Below are 19,719 nucleotides of genomic sequence, written 5' to 3'. Positions count from 1 at the left end.
GGCACATATTTCAGCCTTGTGGGAAGAAACGGACAAAGGGTTGACAAAAAGCTTACAGCACCTGGTATTCCCAGGCGGTCTCCCATCCAAGTACTAACCAGGCCCGAACCTGCTTAGCTTCCGAGATCAGACGAGATCAGGCGTACTCAGGCCGGTGTGGTCGTAAGCGAGAAACTATCTCTTGGTGCACTATATAAAGTCAAAGTGGGTGTGATTAACAGCTGTTGCATTTTCACCATGTCGATAAGCATCTTTGTGTCACTCAAAAAGTGAAGAACTTGCATATAATGTAGCCATAATTTGTAGCACAGATTGTTGGATGAAATACAAACTAACCTTACTTATTTCAAAGCGACGGCACATATTTCAGCCTTGTGGGAAGAAACGGACAAAGGGTTGACAAAAAGCTTACAGCACCTGGTATTCCCAGGCGGTCTCCCATCCAAGTACTAACCAGGCCCGAACCTGCTTAGCTTCCGAGATCAGACGAGATCAGGCGTACTCAGGCCGGTGTGGTCGTAAGCGAGAAACTATCTCTTGGTGCACTATATAAAGTCAAAGTGGGTGTGATTAACAGCTGTTGCATTTTCACCATGTCGATAAGCATCTTTGTGTCACTCAAAAAGTGGAAGAACTTGCATATAATGTAGCCATAATTTGTAGCACAGATTGTTGGATGAAATACAAACTAACTTACTTATTTCAAAGCGACGGCACATATTTCAGCCTTGTGGGAAGAAACGGACAAAGGGTTGACAAAAAGCTTACAGCACCTGGTATTCCCAGGCGGTCTCCCATCCAAGTACTAACCAGGCCCGAACCTGCTTAGCTTCCGAGATCAGACGAGATCAGGCGTACTCAGGCCGGTGTGGTCGTAAGCGAGAAACTATCTCTTGGTGCACTATATAAAGTCAAAGTGGGTGTGATTAACAGCTGTTGCATTTTCACCATGTCGATAAGCATCTTTGTGTCACTCAAAAAGTGCAAGAACTTGCATATAATGTAGCCATAATTTGTAGCACAGATTGTTGGATGAAATACAAACTAACCTTATTTCAAAGCGACGGCACATATTTCAGCCTTGTGGGAAGAAACGGACAAAGGGTTGACAAAAAGCTTACAGCACCTGGTATTCCCAGGCGGTCTCCCATCCAAGTACTAACCAGGCCCGAACCTGCTTAGCTTCCGAGATCAGACGAGATCAGGCGTACTCAGGCCGGTGTGGTCGTAAGCGAGAAACTATCTCTTGGTGCACTATATAAAGTCAAAGTGGGTGTGATTAACAGCTGTTGCATTTTCACCATGTCGATAAGCATCTTTGTGTCACTCAAAAAGTGCAAGAACTTGCATATAATGTAGCCATAATTTGTAGCACAGATTGTTGGATGAAATACAAACTAACCTTATTTCAAAGCGACGGCACATATTTCAGCCTTGTGGGAAGAAACGGACAAAGGGTTGACAAAAAGCTTACAGCACCTGGTATTCCCAGGCGGTCTCCCATCCAAGTACTAACCAGGCCCGAACCTGCTTAGCTTCCGAGATCAGACGAGATCAGGCGTACTCAGGCCGGTGTGGTCGTAAGCGAGAAACTATCTCTTGGTGCACTATATAAAGTCAAAGTGGGTGTGATTAACAGCTGTTGCATTTTCACCATGTCGATAAGCATCTTTGTGTCACTCAAAAAGTGCAAGAACTTGCATATAATGTAGCCATAATTTGTAGCACAGATTGTTGGATGAAATACAAACTAACCTTATTTCAAAGCGACGGCACATATTTCAGCCTTGTGGGAAGAAACGGACAAAGGGTTGACAAAAAGCTTACAGCACCTGGTATTCCCAGGCGGTCTCCCATCCAAGTACTAACCAGGCCCGAACCTGCTTAGCTTCCGAGATCAGACGAGATCAGGCGTACTCAGGCCGGTGTGGTCGTAAGCGAGAAACTATCTCTTGGTGCACTATATAAAGTCAAAGTGGGTGTGATTAACAGCTGTTGCATTTTCACCATGTCGATAAGCATCTTTGTGTCACTCAAAAAGTGCAAGAACTTGCATATAATGTAGCCATAATTTGTAGCACAGATTGTTGGATGAAATACAAACTAACCTTATTTCAAAGCGACGGCACATATTTCAGCCTTGTGGGAAGAAACGGACAAAGGGTTGACAAAAGCTTACAGCACCTGGTATTCCCAGGCGGTCTCCCATCCAAGTACTAACCAGGCCCGAACCTGCTTAGCTTCCGAGATCAGACGAGATCAGGCGTACTCAGGCCGGTGTGGTCGTAAGCAAGAAACTATCTCTTGGTGCACTATATAAAGTCAAAGTGGGTGTGATTAACAGCTGTTGCATTTTCACCATGTCGATAAGCATCTTTGTGTCACTCAAAAAGTGCAAGAACTTGCATATAATGTAGCCATAATTTGTAGCACAGATTGTTGGATGAAATACAAACTAACCTTATTTCAAAGCGACGGCACATATTTCAGCCTTGTGGGAAGAAACGGACAAAGGGTTGACAAAAGCTTACAGCACCTGGTATTCCCAGGCGGTCTCCCATCCAAGTACTAACCAGGCCCGAACCTGCTTAGCTTCCGAGATCAGACGAGATCAGGCGTACTCAGGCCGGTGTGGTCGTAAGCGAGAAACTATCTCTTGGTGCACTATATAAAGTCAAAGTGGGTGTGATTAACAGCTGTTGCATTTTCACCATGTCGATAAGCATCTTTGTGTCACTCAAAAAGTGCAAGAACTTGCATATAATGTAGCCATAATTTGTAGCACAGATTGTTGGATGAAATACAAACTAACCTTATTTCAAAGCGACGGCACATATTTCAGCCTTGTGGGAAGAAACGGACAAAGGGTTGACAAAAAGCTTACAGCACCTGGTATTCCCAGGCGGTCTCCCATCCAAGTACTAACCAGGCCCGAACCTGCTTAGCTTCCGAGATCAGACGAGATCAGGCGTACTCAGGCCGGTGTGGTCGTAAGCGAGAAACTATCTCTTGGTGCACTATATAAAGTCAAAGTGGGTGTGATTAACAGCTGTTGCATTTTCACCATGTCGATAAGCATCTTTGTGTCACTCAAAAAGTGCAAGAACTTGCATATAATGTAGCCATAATTTGTAGCACAGATTGTTGGATGAAATACAAACTAACCTTATTTCAAAGCGACGGCACATATTTCAGCCTTGTGGGAAGAAACGGACAAAGGGTTGACAAAAAGCTTACAGCACCTGGTATTCCCAGGCGGTCTCCCATCCAAGTACTAACCAGGCCCGAACCTGCTTAGCTTCCGAGATCAGACGAGATCAGGCGTACTCAGGCCGGTGTGGTCGTAAGCGAGAAACTATCTCTTGGTGCACTATATAAAGTCAAAGTGGGTGTGATTAACAGCTGTTGCATTTTCACCATGTCGATAAGCATCTTTGTGTCACTCAAAAAGTGCAAGAACTTGCATATAATGTAGCCATAATTTGTAGCACAGATTGTTGGATGAAATACAAACTAACCTTATTTCAAAGCGACGGCACATATTTCAGCCTTGTGGGAAGAAACGGACAAAGGGTTGACAAAAGCTTACAGCACCTGGTATTCCCAGGCGGTCTCCCATCCAAGTACTAACCAGGCCCGAACCTGCTTAGCTTCCGAGATCAGACGAGATCAGGCGTACTCAGGCCGGTGTGGTCGTAAGCGAGAAACTATCTCTTGGTGCACTATATAAAGTCAAAGTGGGTGTGATTAACAGCTGTTGCATTTTCACCATGTCGATAAGCATCTTTGTGTCACTCAAAAGTGCAAGAACTTGCATATAATGTAGCCATAATTTGTAGCACAGATTGTTGGATGAAATACAAACTAACCTTATTTCAAAGCGACGGCACATATTTCAGCCTTGTGGGAAGAAACGGACAAAGGGTTGACAAAAAGCTTACAGCACCTGGTATTCCCAGGCGGTCTCCCATCCAAGTACTAACCAGGCCCGAACCTGCTTAGCTTCCGAGATCAGACGAGATCAGGCGTACTCAGGCCGGTGTGGTCGTAAGCGAGAAACTATCTCTTGGTGCACTATATAAAGTCAAAGTGGGTGTGATTAACAGCTGTTGCATTTTCACCATGTCGATAAGCATCTTTGTGTCACTCAAAAAGTGCAAGAACTTGCATATAATGTAGCCATAATTTGTAGCACAGATTGTTGGATGAAATACAAACTAACCTTATTTCAAAGCGACGGCACATATTTCAGCCTTGTGGGAAGAAACGGACAAAGGGTTGACAAAAGCTTACAGCACCTGGTATTCCCAGGCGGTCTCCCATCCAAGTACTAACCAGGCCCGAACCTGCTTAGCTTCCGAGATCAGACGAGATCAGGCGTACTCAGGCCGGTGTGGTCGTAAGCGAGAAACTATCTCTTGGTGCACTATATAAAGTCAAAGTGGGTGTGATTAACAGCTGTTGCATTTTCACCATGTCGATAAGCATCTTTGTCACTGTCACTCAAAAAGTGCAAGAACTTGCATATAATGTAGCCATAATTTGTAGCACAGATTGTTGGATGAAATACAAACTAACCTTATTTCAAAGCGACGGCACATATTTCAGCCTTGTGGGAAGAAACGGACAAAGGGTTGACAAAAAGCTTACAGCACCTGGTATTCCCAGGCGGTCTCCCATCCAAGTACTAACCAGGCCCGAACCTGCTTAGCTTCCGAGATCAGACGAGATCAGGCGTACTCAGGCCGGTGTGGTCGTAAGCGAGAAACTATCTCTTGGTGCACTATATAAAGTCAAAGTGGGTGTGATTAACAGCTGTTGCATTTTCACCATGTCGATAAGCATCTTTGTGTCACTCAAAAAGTGCAAGAACTTGCATATAATGTAGCCATAATTTGTAGCACAGATTGTTGGATGAAATACAAACTAACCTTATTTCAAAGCGACGGCACATATTTCAGCCTTGTGGGAAGAAACGGACAAAGGGTTGACAAAAGCTTACAGCACCTGGTATTCCCAGGCGGTCTCCCATCCAAGTACTAACCAGGCCCGAACCTGCTTAGCTTCCGAGATCAGACGAGATCAGGCGTACTCAGGCCGGTGTGGTCGTAAGCGAGAAACTATCTCTTGGTGCACTATATAAAGTCAAAGTGGGTGTGATTAACAGCTGTTGCATTTTCACCATGTCGATAAGCATCTTTGTGTCACTCAAAAAGTGCAAGAACTTGCATATAATGTAGCCATAATTTGTAGCACAGATTGTTGGATGAAATACAAACTAACCTTATTTCAAAGCGACGGCACATATTTCAGCCTTGTGGGAAGAAACGGACAAAGGGTTGACAAAAGCTTACAGCACCTGGTATTCCCAGGCGGTCTCCCATCCAAGTACTAACCAGGCCCGAACCTGCTTAGCTTCCGAGATCAGACGAGATCAGGCGTACTCAGGCCGGTGTGGTCGTAAGCGAGAAACTATCTCTTGGTGCACTATATAAAGCAAAGTGGGTGTGATTAACAGCTGTTGCATTTTCACCATGTCGATAAGCATCTTTGTGTCACTCAAAAAGTGCAAGAACTTGCATATAATGTAGCCATAATTTGTAGCACAGATTGTTGGATGAAATACAAACTAACCTTATTTCAAAGCGACGGCACATATTTCAGCCTTGTGGGAAGAAACGGACAAAGGGTTGACAAAAGCTTACAGCACCTGGTATTCCCAGGCGGTCTCCCATCCAAGTACTAACCAGGCCCGAACCTGCTTAGCTTCCGAGATCAGACGAGATCAGGCGTACTCAGGCCGGTGTGGTCGTAAGCGAGAAACTATCTCTTGGTGCACTATATAAAGTCAAAGTGGGTGTGATTAACAGCTGTTGCATTTTCACCATGTCGATAAGCATCTTTGTGTCACTCAAAAAGTGCAAGAACTTGCATATAATGTAGCCATAATTTGTAGCACAGATTGTTGGATGAAATACAAACTAACCTTATTTCAAACGACGGCACATATTTCAGCCTTGTGGGAAGAAACGGACAAAGGGTTGACAAAAAGCTTACAGCACCTGGTATTCCCAGGCGGTCTCCCATCCAAGTACTAACCAGGCCCGAACCTGCTTAGCTTCCGAGATCAGACGAGATCAGGCGTACTCAGGCCGGTGTGGTCGTAAGCGAGAAACTATCTCTTGGTGCACTATATAAAGTCAAAGTGGGTGTGATTAACAGCTGTTGCATTTTCACCATGTCGATAAGCATCTTTGTGTCACTCAAAAAGTGCAAGAACTTGCATATAATGTAGCCATAATTTGTAGCACAGATTGTTGGATGAAATACAAACTAACCTTATTTCAAAGCGACGGCACATATTTCAGCCTTGTGGGAAGAAACGGACAAAGGGTTGACAAAAAGCTTACAGCACCTGGTATTCCCAGGCGGTCTCCCATCCAAGTACTAACCAGGCCCGAACCTGCTTAGCTTCCGAGATCAGACGAGATCATCAGGCGTACTCAGGCCGGTGTGGTCGTAAGCGAGAAACTATCTCTTGGTGCACTATATAAAGTCAAAGTGGGTGTGATTAACAGCTGTTGCATTTTCACCATGTCGATAAGCATCTTTGTGTCACTCAAAAAGTGCAAGAACTTGCATATAATGTAGCCATAATTTGTAGCACAGATTGTTGGATGAAATACAAACTAACCTTATTTCAAAGCGACGGCACATATTTCAGCCTTGTGGGAAGAAACGGACAAAGGGTTGACAAAAGCTTACAGCACCTGGTATTCCCAGGCGGTCTCCCATCCAAGTACTAACCAGGCCCGAACCTGCTTAGCTTCCGAGATCAGACGAGATCAGGCGTACTCAGGCCGGTGTGGTCGTAAGCGAGAAACTATCTCTTGGTGCACTATATAAAGTCAAAGTGGGTGTGATTAACAGCTGTTGCATTTTCACCATGTCGATAAGCATCTTTGTGTCACTCAAAAAGTGCAAGAACTTGAAAATATTATATAGCCATAATTTGTAGCACAGATTGTTGGATGAAATACAAACTAACCTTATTTCAAAGCGACGGCACATATTTCAGCCTTGTGGGAAGAAACGGACAAAGGGTTGACAAAAAGCTTACAGCACCTGGTATTCCCAGGCGGTCTCCCATCCAAGTACTAACCAGGCCCGAACCTGCTTAGCTTCCGAGATCAGACGAGATCAGGCGTACTCAGGCCGGTGTGGTCGTAAGCGAGAAACTATCTCTTGGTGCACTATATAAAGTCAAAGTGGGTGTGATTAACAGCTGTTGCATTTTCACCATGTCGATAAGCATCTTTGTGTCACTCAAAAAGTGCAAGAACTTGCATATAATGTAGCCATAATTTGTAGCACAGATTGTTGGATGAAATACAAACTAACCTTATTTCAAAGCGACGGCACATATTTCAGCCTTGTGGGAAGAAACGGACAAAGGGTTGACAAAAGCTTACAGCACCTGGTATTCCCAGGCGGTCTCCCATCCAAGTACTAACCAGGCCCGAACCTGCTTAGCTTCCGAGATCAGACGAGATCAGGCGTACTCAGGCCGGTGTGGTCGTAAGCGAGAAACTATCTCTTGGTGCACTATATAAAGTCAAAGTGGGTGTGATTAACAGCTGTTGCATTTTCACCATGTCGATAAGCATCTTTGTGTCACTCAAAAAGTGCAAGAACTTGCATATAATGTAGCCATAATTTGTAGCACAGATTGTTGGATGAAATACAAACTAACCTTATTTCAAAGCGACGGCACATATTTCAGCCTTGTGGGAAGAAACGGACAAAGGGTTGACAAAAAGCTTACAGCACCTGGTATTCCCAGGCGGTCTCCCATCCAAGTACTAACCAGGCCCGAACCTGCTTAGCTTCCGAGATCAGACGAGATCAGGCGTACTCAGGCCGGTGTGGTCGTAAGCGAGAAACTATCTCTTGGTGCACTATATAAAGTCAAAGTGGGTGTGATTAACAGCTGTTGCATTTTCACCATGTCGATAAGCATCTTTGTGTCACTCAAAAAGTGCAAGAACTTGCATATAATGTAGCCATAATTTGTAGCACAGATTGTTGGATGAAATACAAACTAACCTTATTTCAAAGCGACGGCACATATTTCAGCCTTGTGGGAAGAAACGGACAAAGGGTTGACAAAAAGCTTACAGCACCTGGTATTCCCAGGCGGTCTCCCATCCAAGTACTAACCAGGCCCGAACCTGCTTAGCTTCCGAGATCAGACGAGATCAGGCGTACTCAGGCCGGTGTGGTCGTAAGCGAGAAACTATCTCTTGGTGCACTATATAAAGTCAAAGTGGGTGTGATTAACAGCTGTTGCATTTTCACCATGTCGATAAGCATCTTTGTGTCACTCAAAAAGTGCAAGAACTTGCATATAATGTAGCCATAATTTGTAGCACAGATTGTTGGATGAAATACAAACTAACCTTATTTCAAAGCGACGGCACATATTTCAGCCTTGTGGGAAGAAACGGACAAAGGGTTGACAAAAGCTTACAGCACCTGGTATTCCCAGGCGGTCTCCCATCCAAGTACTAACCAGGCCCGAACCTGCTTAGCTTCCGAGATCAGACGAGATCAGGCGTACTCAGGCCGGTGTGGTCGTAAGCGAGAAACTATCTCTTGGTGCACTATATAAAGTCAAAGTGGGTGTGATTAACAGCTGTTGCATTTTCACCATGTCGATAAGCATCTTTGTGTCACTCAAAAAGTGCAAGAACTTGCATATAATGTAGCCATAATTTGTAGCACAGATTGTTGGATGAAATACAAACTAACCTTATTTCAAAGCGACGGCACATATTTCAGCCTTGTGGGAAGAAACGGACAAAGGGTTGACAAAAAGCTTACAGCACCTGGTATTCCCAGGCGGTCTCCCATCCAAGTACTAACCAGGCCCGAACCTGCTTAGCTTCCGAGATCAGACGAGATCAGGCGTACTCAGGCCGGTGTGTGGTCGTAAGCGAAAACTATCTCTTGGTGCACTATATAAAGTCAAAGTGGGTGTGATTAACAGCTGTTGCATTTTCACCATGTCGATAAGCATCTTTGTGTCACTCAAAAAGTGCAAGAACTTGCATATAATGTAGCCATAATTTGTAGCACAGATTGTTGGATGAAATACAAACTAACCTTATTTCAAAGCGACGGCACATATTTCAGCCTTGTGGGAAGAAACGGACAAAGGGTTGACAAAAAGCTTACAGCACCTGGTATTCCCAGGCGGTCTCCCATCCAAGTACTAACCAGGCCCGAACCTGCTTAGCTTCCGAGATCAGACGAGATCAGGCGTACTCAGGCCGGTGTGGTCGTAAGCGAGAAACTATCTCTTGGTGCACTATATAAAGTCAAAGTGGGTGTGATTAACAGCTGTTGCATTTTCACCATGTCGATAAGCATCTTTGTGTCACTCAAAAAGTGCAAGAACTTGCATATAATGTAGCCATAATTTGTAGCACAGATTGTTGGATGAAATACAAACTAACCTTATTTCAAAGCGACGGCACATATTTCAGCCTTGTGGGAAGAAACGGACAAAGGGTTGACAAAAAGCTTACAGCACCTGGTATTCCCAGGCGGTCTCCCATCCAAGTACTAACCAGGCCCGAACCTGCTTAGCTTCCGAGATCAGACGAGATCAGGCGTACTCAGGCCGGTGTGGTCGTAAGCGAGAAACTATCTCTTGGTGCACTATATAAAGTCAAAGTGGGTGTGATTAACAGCTGTTGCATTTTCACCATGTCGATAAGCATCTTTGTGTCACTCAAAAAGTGCAAGAACTTGCATATAATGTAGCCATAATTTGTAGCACAGATTGTTGGATGAAATACAAACTAACCTTATTTCAAAGCGACGGCACATATTTCAGCCTTGTGGGAAGAAACGGACAAAGGGTTGACAAAAGCTTACAGCACCTGGTATTCCCAGGCGGTCTCCCATCCAAGTACTAACCAGGCCCGAACCTGCTTAGCTTCCGAGATCAGACGAGATCAGGCGTACTCAGGCCGGTGTGGTCGTAAGCGAGAAACTATCTCTTGGTGCACTATATAAAGTCAAAGTGGGTGTGATTAACAGCTGTTGCATTTTCACCATGTCGATAAGCATCTTTGTGTCACTCAAAAAGTGCAAGAACTTGCATATAATGTAGCCATAATTTGTAGCACAGATTGTTGGATGAAATACAAACTAACCTTATTTCAAAGCGACGGCACATATTTCAGCCTTGTGGGAAGAAACGGACAAAGGGTTGACAAAAGCTTACAGCACCTGGTATTCCCAGGCGGTCTCCCATCCAAGTACTAACCAGGCCCGAACCTGCTTAGCTTCCGAGATCAGACGAGATCAGGCGTACTCAGGCCGGTGTGGTCGTAAGCGAGAAACTATCTCTTGGTGCACTATATAAAGTCAAAGTGGGTGTGATTAACAGCTGTTGCATTTTCACCATGTCGATAAGCATCTTTGTGTCACTCAAAAAGTGCAAGAACTTGCATATAATGTAGCCATAATTTGTAGCACAGATTGTTGGATGAAATACAAACTAACCTTATTTCAAAGCGACGGCACATATTTCAGCCTTGTGGGAAGAAACGGACAAAGGGTTGACAAAAGCTTACAGCACCTGGTATTCCCAGGCGGTCTCCCATCCAAGTACTAACCAGGCCCGAACCTGCTTAGCTTCCGAGATCAGACGAGATCAGGCGTACTCAGGCCGGTGTGGTCGTAAGCGAGAAACTATCTCTTGGTGCACTATATAAAGTCAAAGTGGGTGTGATTAACAGCTGTTGCATTTTCACCATGTCGATAAGCATCTTTGTGTCACTCAAAAAGTGCAAGAACTTGCATATAATGTAGCCATAATTTGTAGCACAGATTGTTGGATGAAATACAAACTAACCTTATTTCAAAGCGACGGCACATATTTCAGCCTTGTGGGAAGAAACGGACAAAGGGTTGACAAAAAGCTTACAGCACCTGGTATTCCCAGGCGGTCTCCCATCCAAGTACTAACCAGGCCCGAACCTGCTTAGCTTCCGAGATCAGACGAGATCAGGCGTACTCAGGCCGGTGTGGTCGTAAGCGAGAAACTATCTCTTGGTGCACTATATAAAGTCAAAGTGGGTGTGATTAACAGCTGTTGCATTTTCACCATGTCGATAAGCATCTTTGTGTCACTCAAAAAGTGCAAGAACTTGCATATAATGTAGCCATAATTTGTAGCACAGATTGTTGGATGAAATACAAACTAACCTTATTTCAAAGCGACGGCACATATTTCAGCCTTGTGGGAAGAAACGGACAAAGGGTTGACAAAAAGCTTACAGCACCTGGTATTCCCAGGCGGTCTCCCATCCAAGTACTAACCAGGCCCGAACCTGCTTAGCTTCCGAGATCAGACGAGATCAGGCGTACTCAGGCCGGTGTGGTCGTAAGCGAGAAACTATCTCTTGGTGCACTATATAAAGTCAAAGTGGGTGTGATTAACAGCTGTTGCATTTTCACCATGTCGATAAGCATCTTTGTGTCACTCAAAAAGTGCAAGAACTTGCATATAATGTAGCCATAATTTGTAGCACAGATTGTTGGATGAAATACAAACTAACCTTATTTCAAAGCGACGGCACATATTTCAGCCTTGTGGGAAGAAACGGACAAAGGGTTGACAAAAGCTTACAGCACCTGGTATTCCCAGGCGGTCTCCCATCCAAGTACTAACCAGGCCCGAACCTGCTTAGCTTCCGAGATCAGACGAGATCAGGCGTACTCAGGCCGGTGTGGTCGTAAGCGAGAAACTATCTCTTGGTGCACTATATAAAGTCAAAGTGGGTGTGATTAACAGCTGTTGCATTTTCACCATGTCGATAAGCATCTTTGTGTCACTCAAAAAGTGCAAGAACTTGCATATAATGTAGCCATAATTTGTAGCACAGATTGTTGGATGAAATACAAACTAACCTTATTTCAAAGCGAGGCACATATTTCAGCCTTGTGGGAAGAAACGGACAAAGGGTTGACAAAAAGCTTACAGCACCTGGTATTCCCAGGCGGTCTCCCATCCAAGTACTAACCAGGCCCGAACCTGCTTAGCTTCCGAGATCAGACGAGATCAGGCGTACTCAGGCCGGTGTGGTCGTAAGCGAGAAACTATCTCTTGGTGCACTATATAAAGTCAAAGTGGGTGTGATTAACAGCTGTTGCATTTTCACCATGTCGATAAGCATCTTTGTGTCACTCAAAAAGTGCAAGAACTTGCATATAATGTAGCCATAATTTGTAGCACAGATTGTTGGATGAAATACAAACTAACCTTATTTCAAAGCGACGGCACATATTTCAGCCTTGTGGGAAGAAACGGACAAAGGGTTGACAAAAAGCTTACAGCACCTGGTATTCCCAGGCGGTCTCCCATCCAAGTACTAACCAGGCCCGAACCTGCTTAGCTTCCGAGATCAGACGAGATCAGGCGTACTCAGGCCGGTGTGGTCGTAAGCGAGAAACTATCTCTTGGTGCACTATATAAAGTCAAAGTGGGTGTGATTAACAGCTGTTGCATTTTCACCATGTCGATAAGCATCTTTGTGTCACTCAAAAAGTGCAAGAACTTGCATATAATGTAGCCATAATTTGTAGCACAGATTGTTGGATGAAATACAAACTAACCTTATTTCAAAGCGACGGCACATATTTCAGCCTTGTGGGAAGAAACGGACAAAGGGTTGACAAAAAGCTTACAGCACCTGGTATTCCCAGGCGGTCTCCCATCCAAGTACTAACCAGGCCCGAACCTGCTTAGCTTCCGAGATCAGACGAGATCAGGCGTACTCAGGCCGGTGTGGTCGTAAGCGAGAAACTATCTCTTGGTGCACTATATAAAGTCAAAGTGGGTGTGATTAACAGCTGTTGCATTTTCACCATGTCGATAAGCATCTTTGTGTCACTCAAAAAGTGCAAGAACTTGCATATAATGTAGCCATAATTTGTAGCACAGATTGTTGGATGAAATACAAACTAACCTTATTTCAAAGCGACGGCACATATTTCAGCCTTGTGGGAAGAAACGGACAAAGGGTTGACAAAAAGCTTACAGCACCTGGTATTCCCAGGCGGTCTCCCATCCAAGTACTAACCAGGCCCGAACCTGCTTAGCTTCCGAGATCAGACGAGATCAGGCGTACTCAGGCCGGTGTGGTCGTAAGCGAGAAACTATCTCTTGGTGCACTATATAAAGTCAAAGTGGGTGTGATTAACAGCTGTTGCATTTTCACCATGTCGATAAGCATCTTTGTGTCACTCAAAAAGTGCAAGAACTTGCATATAATGTAGCCATAATTTGTAGCACAGATTGTTGGATGAAATACAAACTAACCTTATTTCAAAGCGACGGCACATATTTCAGCCTTGTGGGAAGAAACGGACAAAGGGTTGACAAAAAGCTTACAGCACCTGGTATTCCCAGGCGGTCTCCCATCCAAGTACTAACCAGGCCCGAACCTGCTTAGCTTCCGAGATCAGACGAGATCAGGCGTACTCAGGCCGGTGTGGTCGTAAGCGAGAAACTATCTCTTGGTGCACTATATAAAGTCAAAGTGGGTGTGATTAACAGCTGTTGCATTTTCACCATGTCGATAAGCATCTTTGTGTCACTCAAAAAGTGCAAGAACTTGCATATAATGTAGCCATAATTTGTAGCACAGATTGTTGGATGAAATACAAACTAACCTTATTTCAAAGCGACGGCACATATTTCAGCCTTGTGGGAAGAAACGGACAAAGGGTTGACAAAAAGCTTACAGCACCTGGTATTCCCAGGCGGTCTCCCATCCAAGTACTAACCAGGCCCGAACCTGCTTAGCTTCCGAGATCAGACGAGATCAGGCGTACTCAGGCCGGTGTGGTCGTAAGCGAGAAACTATCTCTTGGTGCACTATATAAAGTCAAAGTGGGTGTGATTAACAGCTGTTGCATTTTCACCATGTCGATAAGCATCTTTGTGTCACTCAAAAAGTGCAAGAACTTGCATATAATGTAGCCATAATTTGTAGCACAGATTGTTGGATGAAATACAAACTAACCTTATTTCAAAGCGACGGCACATATTTCAGCCTTGTGGGAAGAAACGGACAAAGGGTTGACAAAAAGCTTACAGCACCTGGTATTCCCAGGCGGTCTCCCATCCAAGTACTAACCAGGCCCGAACCTGCTTAGCTTCCGAGATCAGACGAGATCAGGCGTACTCAGGCCGGTGTGGTCGTAAGCGAGAAACTATCTCTTGGTGCACTATATAAAGTCAAAGTGGGTGTGATTAACAGCTGTTGCATTTTCACCATGTCGATAAGCATCTTTGTGTCACTCAAAAAGTGCAAGAACTTGCATATAATGTAGCCATAATTTGTAGCACAGATTGTTGGATGAAATACAAACTAACCTTATTTCAAAGCGACGGCACATATTTCAGCCTTGTGGGAAGAAACGGACAAAGGGTTGACAAAAAGCTTACAGCACCTGGTATTCCCAGGCGGTCTCCCATCCAAGTACTAACCAGGCCCGAACCTGCTTAGCTTCCGAGATCAGACGAGATCAGGCGTACTCAGGCCGGTGTGGTCGTAAGCGAGAAACTATCTCTTGGTGCACTATATAAAGTCAAAGTGGGTGTGATTAACAGCTGTTGCATTTTCACCATGTCGATAAGCATCTTTGTGTCACTCAAAAAGTGCAAGAACTTGCATATAATGTAGCCATAATTTGTAGCACAGATTGTTGGATGAAATACAAACTAACCTTATTTCAAAGCGACGGCACATATTTCAGCCTTGTGGGAAGAAACGGACAAAGGGTTGACAAAAAGCTTACAGCACCTGGTATTCCCAGGCGGTCTCCCATCCAAGTACTAACCAGGCCCGAACCTGCTTAGCTTCCGAGATCAGACGAGATCAGGCGTACTCAGGCCGGTGTGGTCGTAAGCGAGAAACTATCTCTTGGTGCACTATATAAAGTCAAAGTGGGTGTGATTAACAGCTGTTGCATTTTCACCATGTCGATAAGCATCTTTGTGTCACTCAAAAAGTGCAAGAACTTGCATATAATGTAGCCATAATTTGTAGCACAGATTGTTGGATGAAATACAAACTAACCTTATTTCAAAGCGACGGCACATATTTCAGCCTTGTGGGAAGAAACGGACAAAGGGTTGACAAAAAGCTTACAGCACCTGGTATTCCCAGGCGGTCTCCCATCCAAGTACTAACCAGGCCCGAACCTGCTTAGCTTCCGAGATCAGACGAGATCAGGCGTACTCAGGCCGGTGTGGTCGTAAGCGAGAAACTATCTCTTGGTGCACTATATAAAGTCAAAGTGGGTGTGATTAACAGCTGTTGCATTTTCACCATGTCGATAAGCATCTTTGTGTCACTCAAAAAGTGCAAGAACTTGCATATAATGTAGCCATAATTTGTAGCACAGATTGTTGGATGAAATACAAACTAACCTTATTTCAAAGCGACGGCACATATTTCAGCCTTGTGGGAAGAAACGGACAAAGGGTTGACAAAAAGCTTACAGCACCTGGTATTCCCAGGCGGTCTCCCATCCAAGTACTAACCAGGCCCGAACCTGCTTAGCTTCCGAGATCAGACGAGATCAGGCGTACTCAGGCCGGTGTGGTCGTAAGCGAGAAACTATCTCTTGGTGCACTATATAAAGTCAAAGTGGGTGTGATTAACAGCTGTTGCATTTTCACCATGTCGATAAGCATCTTTGTGTCACTCAAAAAGTGCAAGAACTTGCATATAATGTAGCCATAATTTGTAGCACAGATTGTTGGATGAAATACAAACTAACCTTATTTCAAAGCGACGGCACATATTTCAGCCTTGTGGGAAGAAACGGACAAAGGGTTGACAAAAAGCTTACAGCACCTGGTATTCCCAGGCGGTCTCCCATCCAAGTACTAACCAGGCCCGAACCTGCTTAGCTTCCGAGATCAGACGAGATCAGGCGTACTCAGGCCGGTGTGGTCGTAAGCGAGAAACTATCTCTTGGTGCACTATATAAAGTCAAAGTGGGTGTGATTAACAGCTGTTGCATTTTCACCATGTCGATAAGCATCTTTGTGTCACTCAAAAAGTGCAAGAACTTGCATATAATGTAGCCATAATTTGTAGCACAGATTGTTGGATGAAATACAAACTAACCTTATTTCAAAGCGACGGCACATATTTCAGCCTTGTGGGAAGAAACGGACAAAGGGTTGACAAAAAGCTTACAGCACCTGGTATTCCCAGGCGGTCTCCCATCCAAGTACTAACCAGGCCCGAACCTGCTTAGCTTCCGAGATCAGACGAGATCAGGCGTACTCAGGCCGGTGTGGTCGTAAGCGAGAAACTATCTCTTGGTGCACTATATAAAGTCAAAGTGGGTGTGATTAACAGCTGTTGCATTTTCACCATGTCGATAAGCATCTTTGTGTCACTCAAAAGTGCAAGTGCAAGAACTTGCATATAATGTAGCCATAATTTGTAGCACAGATTGTTGGATGAAATACAAACTAACCTTATTTCAAAGCGACGGCACATATTTCAGCCTTGTGGGAAGAAACGGACAAAGGGTTGACAAAAGCTTACAGCACCTGGTATTCCCAGGCGGTCTCCCATCCAAGTACTAACCAGGCCCGAACCTGCTTAGCTTCCGAGATCAGACGAGATCAGGCGTACTCAGGCCGGTGTGGTCGTAAGCGAGAAACTATCTCTTGGTGCACTATATAAAGTCAAAGTGGGTGTGATTAACAGCTGTTGCATTTTCACCATGTCGATAAGCATCTTTGTGTCACTCAAAAAGTGCAAGAACTTGCATATAATGTAGCCATAATTTGTAGCACAGATTGTTGGATGAAATACAAACTAACCTTATTTCAAAGCGACGGCACATATTTCAGCCTTGTGGGAAGAAACGGACAAAGGGTTGACAAAAAGCTTACAGCACCTGGTATTCCCAGGCGGTCTCCCATCCAAGTACTAACCAGGCCCGAACCTGCTTAGCTTCCGAGATCAGACGAGATCAGGCGTACTCAGGCCGGTGTGGTCGTAAGCGAGAAACTATCTCTTGGTGCACTATATAAAGTCAAAGTGGGTGTGATTAACAGCTGTTGCATTTTCACCATGTCGATAAGCATCTTTGTGTCACTCAAAAAGTGCAAGAACTTGCATATAATGTAGCCATAATTTGTAGCACAGATTGTTGGATGAAATACAAACTAACCTTATTTCAAAGCGACGGCACATATTTCAGCCTTGTGGGAAGAAACGGACAAAGGGTTGACAAAAAGCTTACAGCACCTGGTATTCCCAGGCGGTCTCCCATCCAAGTACTAACCAGGCCCGAACCTGCTTAGCTTCCGAGATCAGACGAGATCAGGCGTACTCAGGCCGGTGTGGTCGTAAGCGAGAAACTATCTCTTGGTGCACTATATAAAGTCAAAGTGGTGTGATTAACAGCTGTTGCATTTTCACCATGTCGATAAGCATCTTTGTGTCACTCAAAAAGTGCAAGAACTTGCATATAATGTAGCCATAATTTGTAGCACAGATTGTTGGATGAAATACAAACTAACCTTATTTCAAAGCGACGGCACATATTTCAGCCTTGTGGGAAGAAACGGACAAAGGGTTGACAAAAAGCTTACAGCACCTGGTATTCCCAGGCGGTCTCCCATCCAAGTACTAACCAGGCCCGAACCTGCTTAGCTTCCGAGATCAGACGAGATCAGGCGTACTCAGGCCGGTGTGGTCGTAAGCGAGAAACTATCTCTTGGTGCACTATATAAAGTCAAAGTGGGTGTGATTAACAGCTGTTGCATTTTCACCATGTCGATAAGCATCTTTGTGTCACTCAAAAAGTGCAAGAACTTGCATATAATGTAGCCATAATTTGTAGCACAGATTGTTGGATGAAATACAAACTAACCTTATTTCAAAGCGACGCACATATTTCAGCCTTGTGGGAAGAAACGGACAAAGGGTTGACAAAAAGCTTACAGCACCTGGTATTCCCAGGCGGTCTCCCATCCAAGTACTAACCAGGCCCGAACCTGCTTAGCTTCCGAGATCAGACGAGATCAGGCGTACTCAGGCCGGTGTGGTCGTAAGCGAGAAACTATCTCTTGGTGCACTATATAAAGTCAAAGTGGGTGTGATTAACAGCTGTTGCATTTTCACCATGTCGATAAGCATCTTTGTGTCACTCAAAAAGTGCAAGAACTTGCATATAATGTAGCCATAATTTGTAGCACAGATTGTTGGATGAAATACAAACTAACCTTATTTCAAAGCGACGGCACATATTTCAGCCTTGTGGGAAGAAACGGACAAAGGGTTGACAAAAAGCTTACAGCACCTGGTATTCCCAGGCGGTCTCCCATCCAAGTACTAACCAGGCCCGAACCTGCTTAGCTTCCGAGATCAGACGAGATCAGGCGTACTCAGGCCAGGCCGGTGTGGTCGTAAGCGAGAAACTATCTCTTGGTGCACTATATAAAGTCAAAGTGGGTGTGATTAACAGCTGTTGCATTTTCACCATGTCGATAAGCATCTTTGTGTCACTCAAAAAGTGCAAGAACTTGCATATAATGTAGCCATAATTTGTAGCACAGATTGTTGGATGAAATACAAACTAACCTTATTTCAAAGCGACGGCACATATTTCAGCCTTGTGGGAAGAAACGGACAAAGGGTTGACAAAAAGCTTACAGCACCTGGTATTCCCAGGCGGTCTCCCATCCAAGTACTAACCAGGCCCGAACCTGCTTAGCTTCCGAGATCAGACGAGATCAGGCGTACTCAGGCCGGTGTGGTCGTAAGCGAGAAACTATCTCTTGGTGCACTATATAAAGTCAAAGTGGGTGTGATTAACAGCTGTTGCATTTTCACCATGTCGATAAGCATCTTTGTGTCACTCAAAAAGTGCAAGAACTTGCATATAATGTAGCCATAATTTGTAGCACAGATTGTTGGATGAAATACAAACTAACCTTATTTCAAAGCGACGGCACATATTTCAGCCTTGTGGGAAGAAACGGACAAAGGGTTGACAAAAAGCTTACAGCACCTGGTATTCCCAGGCGGTCTCCCATCCAAGTACTAACCAGGCCCGAACCTGCTTAGCTTCCGAGATCAGACGAGATCAGGCGTACTCAGGCCGGTGTGGTCGTAAGCGAGAAACTATCTCTTGGTGCACTATATAAAGTCAAAGTGGGTGTGATTAACAGCTGTTGCATTTTCACCATGTCGATAAGCATCTTTGTGTCACTCAAAAAGTGCAAGAACTTGCATATAATGTAGCCATAATTTGTAGCACAGATTGTTGGATGAAATACAAACTAACCTTATTTCAAAGCGACGGCACATATTTCAGCCTTGTGGGAAGAAACGGACAAAGGGTTGACAAAAAGCTTACAGCACCTGGTATTCCCAGGCGGTCTCCCATCCAAGTACTAGTACTAACCAGGCCCGAACCTGCTTAGCTTCCGAGATCAGACGAGATCAGGCGTACTCAGGCCGGTGTGGTCGTAAGCGAGAAACTATCTCTTGGTGCACTATATAAAGTCAAAGTGGGTGTGATTAACAGCTGTTGCATTTTCACCATGTCGATAAGCATCTTTGTGTCACTCAAAAAGTGCAAGAACTTGCATATAATGTA

At 44.5% G+C, this 19,719-nt stretch overlaps 53 non-coding genes and 3 pseudogenes across 53 annotated transcripts; all 56 read right to left on the bottom strand.

Moving 5' to 3' along the window:
- Positions 1 to 49: 49 nt before the first annotated feature.
- LOC124022677 lies at positions 50 to 168 on the bottom strand. The gene has a single exon (XR_006836573.1). It is a non-coding gene; the product is annotated as a 5S ribosomal RNA (ribosomal RNA).
- A 237-nt stretch (positions 169 to 405) lies between these two features.
- LOC124022676 lies at positions 406 to 524 on the bottom strand. The gene has a single exon (XR_006836572.1). It is a non-coding gene; the product is annotated as a 5S ribosomal RNA (ribosomal RNA).
- A 237-nt stretch (positions 525 to 761) lies between these two features.
- Positions 762 to 880, bottom strand: LOC124022675. The gene has a single exon (XR_006836571.1). It is a non-coding gene; the product is annotated as a 5S ribosomal RNA (ribosomal RNA).
- A 234-nt stretch (positions 881 to 1,114) lies between these two features.
- Positions 1,115 to 1,233, bottom strand: LOC124022674. The gene has a single exon (XR_006836570.1). It is a non-coding gene; the product is annotated as a 5S ribosomal RNA (ribosomal RNA).
- A 234-nt stretch (positions 1,234 to 1,467) lies between these two features.
- On the bottom strand, positions 1,468 to 1,586 carry LOC124022673. The gene has a single exon (XR_006836569.1). It is a non-coding gene; the product is annotated as a 5S ribosomal RNA (ribosomal RNA).
- Positions 1,587 to 1,820: 234 nt separating this feature from the next.
- Positions 1,821 to 1,939, bottom strand: LOC124022672. Its single transcript, XR_006836568.1, has one exon. It is a non-coding gene; the product is annotated as a 5S ribosomal RNA (ribosomal RNA).
- A 233-nt stretch (positions 1,940 to 2,172) lies between these two features.
- On the bottom strand, positions 2,173 to 2,291 carry LOC124022671. The gene has a single exon (XR_006836567.1). It is a non-coding gene; the product is annotated as a 5S ribosomal RNA (ribosomal RNA).
- Positions 2,292 to 2,524: 233 nt separating this feature from the next.
- On the bottom strand, positions 2,525 to 2,643 carry LOC124022669. Its single transcript, XR_006836566.1, has one exon. It is a non-coding gene; the product is annotated as a 5S ribosomal RNA (ribosomal RNA).
- Positions 2,644 to 2,877: 234 nt separating this feature from the next.
- Positions 2,878 to 2,996, bottom strand: LOC124022668. The gene has a single exon (XR_006836565.1). It is a non-coding gene; the product is annotated as a 5S ribosomal RNA (ribosomal RNA).
- A 234-nt stretch (positions 2,997 to 3,230) lies between these two features.
- LOC124022666 lies at positions 3,231 to 3,349 on the bottom strand. Its single transcript, XR_006836563.1, has one exon. It is a non-coding gene; the product is annotated as a 5S ribosomal RNA (ribosomal RNA).
- Positions 3,350 to 3,582: 233 nt separating this feature from the next.
- On the bottom strand, positions 3,583 to 3,701 carry LOC124022665. The gene has a single exon (XR_006836562.1). It is a non-coding gene; the product is annotated as a 5S ribosomal RNA (ribosomal RNA).
- A 233-nt stretch (positions 3,702 to 3,934) lies between these two features.
- On the bottom strand, positions 3,935 to 4,053 carry LOC124022664. Its single transcript, XR_006836560.1, has one exon. It is a non-coding gene; the product is annotated as a 5S ribosomal RNA (ribosomal RNA).
- A 233-nt stretch (positions 4,054 to 4,286) lies between these two features.
- On the bottom strand, positions 4,287 to 4,405 carry LOC124022663. The gene has a single exon (XR_006836559.1). It is a non-coding gene; the product is annotated as a 5S ribosomal RNA (ribosomal RNA).
- Positions 4,406 to 4,643: 238 nt separating this feature from the next.
- On the bottom strand, positions 4,644 to 4,762 carry LOC124022662. The gene has a single exon (XR_006836558.1). It is a non-coding gene; the product is annotated as a 5S ribosomal RNA (ribosomal RNA).
- Positions 4,763 to 4,995: 233 nt separating this feature from the next.
- LOC124022661 lies at positions 4,996 to 5,114 on the bottom strand. The gene has a single exon (XR_006836557.1). It is a non-coding gene; the product is annotated as a 5S ribosomal RNA (ribosomal RNA).
- Positions 5,115 to 5,347: 233 nt separating this feature from the next.
- Positions 5,348 to 5,466, bottom strand: LOC124022660. The gene has a single exon (XR_006836556.1). It is a non-coding gene; the product is annotated as a 5S ribosomal RNA (ribosomal RNA).
- Positions 5,467 to 5,698: 232 nt separating this feature from the next.
- On the bottom strand, positions 5,699 to 5,817 carry LOC124022659. Its single transcript, XR_006836554.1, has one exon. It is a non-coding gene; the product is annotated as a 5S ribosomal RNA (ribosomal RNA).
- Positions 5,818 to 6,050: 233 nt separating this feature from the next.
- LOC124022658 lies at positions 6,051 to 6,169 on the bottom strand. The gene has a single exon (XR_006836553.1). It is a non-coding gene; the product is annotated as a 5S ribosomal RNA (ribosomal RNA).
- A 234-nt stretch (positions 6,170 to 6,403) lies between these two features.
- On the bottom strand, positions 6,404 to 6,525 carry LOC124022692 (annotated as a pseudogene).
- A 233-nt stretch (positions 6,526 to 6,758) lies between these two features.
- Positions 6,759 to 6,877, bottom strand: LOC124022657. Its single transcript, XR_006836552.1, has one exon. It is a non-coding gene; the product is annotated as a 5S ribosomal RNA (ribosomal RNA).
- Positions 6,878 to 7,113: 236 nt separating this feature from the next.
- Positions 7,114 to 7,232, bottom strand: LOC124022655. Its single transcript, XR_006836550.1, has one exon. It is a non-coding gene; the product is annotated as a 5S ribosomal RNA (ribosomal RNA).
- A 233-nt stretch (positions 7,233 to 7,465) lies between these two features.
- LOC124022654 lies at positions 7,466 to 7,584 on the bottom strand. Its single transcript, XR_006836549.1, has one exon. It is a non-coding gene; the product is annotated as a 5S ribosomal RNA (ribosomal RNA).
- A 234-nt stretch (positions 7,585 to 7,818) lies between these two features.
- Positions 7,819 to 7,937, bottom strand: LOC124022653. The gene has a single exon (XR_006836548.1). It is a non-coding gene; the product is annotated as a 5S ribosomal RNA (ribosomal RNA).
- Positions 7,938 to 8,171: 234 nt separating this feature from the next.
- On the bottom strand, positions 8,172 to 8,290 carry LOC124022652. The gene has a single exon (XR_006836547.1). It is a non-coding gene; the product is annotated as a 5S ribosomal RNA (ribosomal RNA).
- A 233-nt stretch (positions 8,291 to 8,523) lies between these two features.
- On the bottom strand, positions 8,524 to 8,642 carry LOC124022651. Its single transcript, XR_006836546.1, has one exon. It is a non-coding gene; the product is annotated as a 5S ribosomal RNA (ribosomal RNA).
- A 234-nt stretch (positions 8,643 to 8,876) lies between these two features.
- Positions 8,877 to 8,997, bottom strand: LOC124022686. Its single transcript, XR_006836582.1, has one exon. It is a non-coding gene; the product is annotated as a 5S ribosomal RNA (ribosomal RNA).
- A 233-nt stretch (positions 8,998 to 9,230) lies between these two features.
- Positions 9,231 to 9,349, bottom strand: LOC124022650. The gene has a single exon (XR_006836545.1). It is a non-coding gene; the product is annotated as a 5S ribosomal RNA (ribosomal RNA).
- A 234-nt stretch (positions 9,350 to 9,583) lies between these two features.
- Positions 9,584 to 9,702, bottom strand: LOC124022649. The gene has a single exon (XR_006836544.1). It is a non-coding gene; the product is annotated as a 5S ribosomal RNA (ribosomal RNA).
- Positions 9,703 to 9,935: 233 nt separating this feature from the next.
- Positions 9,936 to 10,054, bottom strand: LOC124022648. Its single transcript, XR_006836543.1, has one exon. It is a non-coding gene; the product is annotated as a 5S ribosomal RNA (ribosomal RNA).
- A 233-nt stretch (positions 10,055 to 10,287) lies between these two features.
- Positions 10,288 to 10,406, bottom strand: LOC124022647. The gene has a single exon (XR_006836542.1). It is a non-coding gene; the product is annotated as a 5S ribosomal RNA (ribosomal RNA).
- Positions 10,407 to 10,639: 233 nt separating this feature from the next.
- LOC124022646 lies at positions 10,640 to 10,758 on the bottom strand. Its single transcript, XR_006836541.1, has one exon. It is a non-coding gene; the product is annotated as a 5S ribosomal RNA (ribosomal RNA).
- A 234-nt stretch (positions 10,759 to 10,992) lies between these two features.
- LOC124022643 lies at positions 10,993 to 11,111 on the bottom strand. Its single transcript, XR_006836539.1, has one exon. It is a non-coding gene; the product is annotated as a 5S ribosomal RNA (ribosomal RNA).
- Positions 11,112 to 11,345: 234 nt separating this feature from the next.
- LOC124022642 lies at positions 11,346 to 11,464 on the bottom strand. The gene has a single exon (XR_006836538.1). It is a non-coding gene; the product is annotated as a 5S ribosomal RNA (ribosomal RNA).
- A 233-nt stretch (positions 11,465 to 11,697) lies between these two features.
- On the bottom strand, positions 11,698 to 11,816 carry LOC124022641. The gene has a single exon (XR_006836537.1). It is a non-coding gene; the product is annotated as a 5S ribosomal RNA (ribosomal RNA).
- Positions 11,817 to 12,049: 233 nt separating this feature from the next.
- Positions 12,050 to 12,168, bottom strand: LOC124022640. Its single transcript, XR_006836536.1, has one exon. It is a non-coding gene; the product is annotated as a 5S ribosomal RNA (ribosomal RNA).
- Positions 12,169 to 12,402: 234 nt separating this feature from the next.
- LOC124022639 lies at positions 12,403 to 12,521 on the bottom strand. Its single transcript, XR_006836535.1, has one exon. It is a non-coding gene; the product is annotated as a 5S ribosomal RNA (ribosomal RNA).
- A 234-nt stretch (positions 12,522 to 12,755) lies between these two features.
- LOC124022638 lies at positions 12,756 to 12,874 on the bottom strand. The gene has a single exon (XR_006836534.1). It is a non-coding gene; the product is annotated as a 5S ribosomal RNA (ribosomal RNA).
- A 234-nt stretch (positions 12,875 to 13,108) lies between these two features.
- LOC124022637 lies at positions 13,109 to 13,227 on the bottom strand. Its single transcript, XR_006836533.1, has one exon. It is a non-coding gene; the product is annotated as a 5S ribosomal RNA (ribosomal RNA).
- Positions 13,228 to 13,461: 234 nt separating this feature from the next.
- LOC124022636 lies at positions 13,462 to 13,580 on the bottom strand. The gene has a single exon (XR_006836532.1). It is a non-coding gene; the product is annotated as a 5S ribosomal RNA (ribosomal RNA).
- A 234-nt stretch (positions 13,581 to 13,814) lies between these two features.
- LOC124022635 lies at positions 13,815 to 13,933 on the bottom strand. Its single transcript, XR_006836531.1, has one exon. It is a non-coding gene; the product is annotated as a 5S ribosomal RNA (ribosomal RNA).
- A 234-nt stretch (positions 13,934 to 14,167) lies between these two features.
- On the bottom strand, positions 14,168 to 14,286 carry LOC124022634. The gene has a single exon (XR_006836530.1). It is a non-coding gene; the product is annotated as a 5S ribosomal RNA (ribosomal RNA).
- Positions 14,287 to 14,520: 234 nt separating this feature from the next.
- LOC124022632 lies at positions 14,521 to 14,639 on the bottom strand. The gene has a single exon (XR_006836528.1). It is a non-coding gene; the product is annotated as a 5S ribosomal RNA (ribosomal RNA).
- Positions 14,640 to 14,873: 234 nt separating this feature from the next.
- Positions 14,874 to 14,992, bottom strand: LOC124022631. The gene has a single exon (XR_006836527.1). It is a non-coding gene; the product is annotated as a 5S ribosomal RNA (ribosomal RNA).
- Positions 14,993 to 15,226: 234 nt separating this feature from the next.
- Positions 15,227 to 15,345, bottom strand: LOC124022630. Its single transcript, XR_006836526.1, has one exon. It is a non-coding gene; the product is annotated as a 5S ribosomal RNA (ribosomal RNA).
- A 234-nt stretch (positions 15,346 to 15,579) lies between these two features.
- On the bottom strand, positions 15,580 to 15,698 carry LOC124022629. Its single transcript, XR_006836525.1, has one exon. It is a non-coding gene; the product is annotated as a 5S ribosomal RNA (ribosomal RNA).
- A 234-nt stretch (positions 15,699 to 15,932) lies between these two features.
- On the bottom strand, positions 15,933 to 16,051 carry LOC124022627. Its single transcript, XR_006836524.1, has one exon. It is a non-coding gene; the product is annotated as a 5S ribosomal RNA (ribosomal RNA).
- A 234-nt stretch (positions 16,052 to 16,285) lies between these two features.
- On the bottom strand, positions 16,286 to 16,404 carry LOC124022626. The gene has a single exon (XR_006836523.1). It is a non-coding gene; the product is annotated as a 5S ribosomal RNA (ribosomal RNA).
- A 238-nt stretch (positions 16,405 to 16,642) lies between these two features.
- LOC124022625 lies at positions 16,643 to 16,761 on the bottom strand. The gene has a single exon (XR_006836522.1). It is a non-coding gene; the product is annotated as a 5S ribosomal RNA (ribosomal RNA).
- Positions 16,762 to 16,995: 234 nt separating this feature from the next.
- On the bottom strand, positions 16,996 to 17,114 carry LOC124022624. The gene has a single exon (XR_006836521.1). It is a non-coding gene; the product is annotated as a 5S ribosomal RNA (ribosomal RNA).
- Positions 17,115 to 17,348: 234 nt separating this feature from the next.
- On the bottom strand, positions 17,349 to 17,467 carry LOC124022623. The gene has a single exon (XR_006836520.1). It is a non-coding gene; the product is annotated as a 5S ribosomal RNA (ribosomal RNA).
- Positions 17,468 to 17,700: 233 nt separating this feature from the next.
- LOC124022622 lies at positions 17,701 to 17,819 on the bottom strand. Its single transcript, XR_006836519.1, has one exon. It is a non-coding gene; the product is annotated as a 5S ribosomal RNA (ribosomal RNA).
- Positions 17,820 to 18,052: 233 nt separating this feature from the next.
- LOC124022620 lies at positions 18,053 to 18,171 on the bottom strand. The gene has a single exon (XR_006836517.1). It is a non-coding gene; the product is annotated as a 5S ribosomal RNA (ribosomal RNA).
- A 234-nt stretch (positions 18,172 to 18,405) lies between these two features.
- LOC124022689 lies at positions 18,406 to 18,529 on the bottom strand (annotated as a pseudogene).
- A 234-nt stretch (positions 18,530 to 18,763) lies between these two features.
- On the bottom strand, positions 18,764 to 18,882 carry LOC124022619. The gene has a single exon (XR_006836516.1). It is a non-coding gene; the product is annotated as a 5S ribosomal RNA (ribosomal RNA).
- Positions 18,883 to 19,116: 234 nt separating this feature from the next.
- On the bottom strand, positions 19,117 to 19,235 carry LOC124022618. Its single transcript, XR_006836515.1, has one exon. It is a non-coding gene; the product is annotated as a 5S ribosomal RNA (ribosomal RNA).
- Positions 19,236 to 19,469: 234 nt separating this feature from the next.
- On the bottom strand, positions 19,470 to 19,594 carry LOC124022694 (annotated as a pseudogene).
- Positions 19,595 to 19,719: the final 125 nt, after the last annotated feature.

Source organism: Oncorhynchus gorbuscha, unplaced genomic scaffold (genome assembly GCF_021184085.1).
Source record: "Oncorhynchus gorbuscha isolate QuinsamMale2020 ecotype Even-year unplaced genomic scaffold, OgorEven_v1.0 Un_scaffold_1405, whole genome shotgun sequence".
In the NCBI taxonomy this organism is placed as follows: Eukaryota; Metazoa; Chordata; class Actinopteri; order Salmoniformes; family Salmonidae; genus Oncorhynchus; species Oncorhynchus gorbuscha.
The sequence above is the reverse complement of the archived record's forward strand: the minus strand, read 5'-3'. Positions and strand labels throughout refer to the sequence as shown.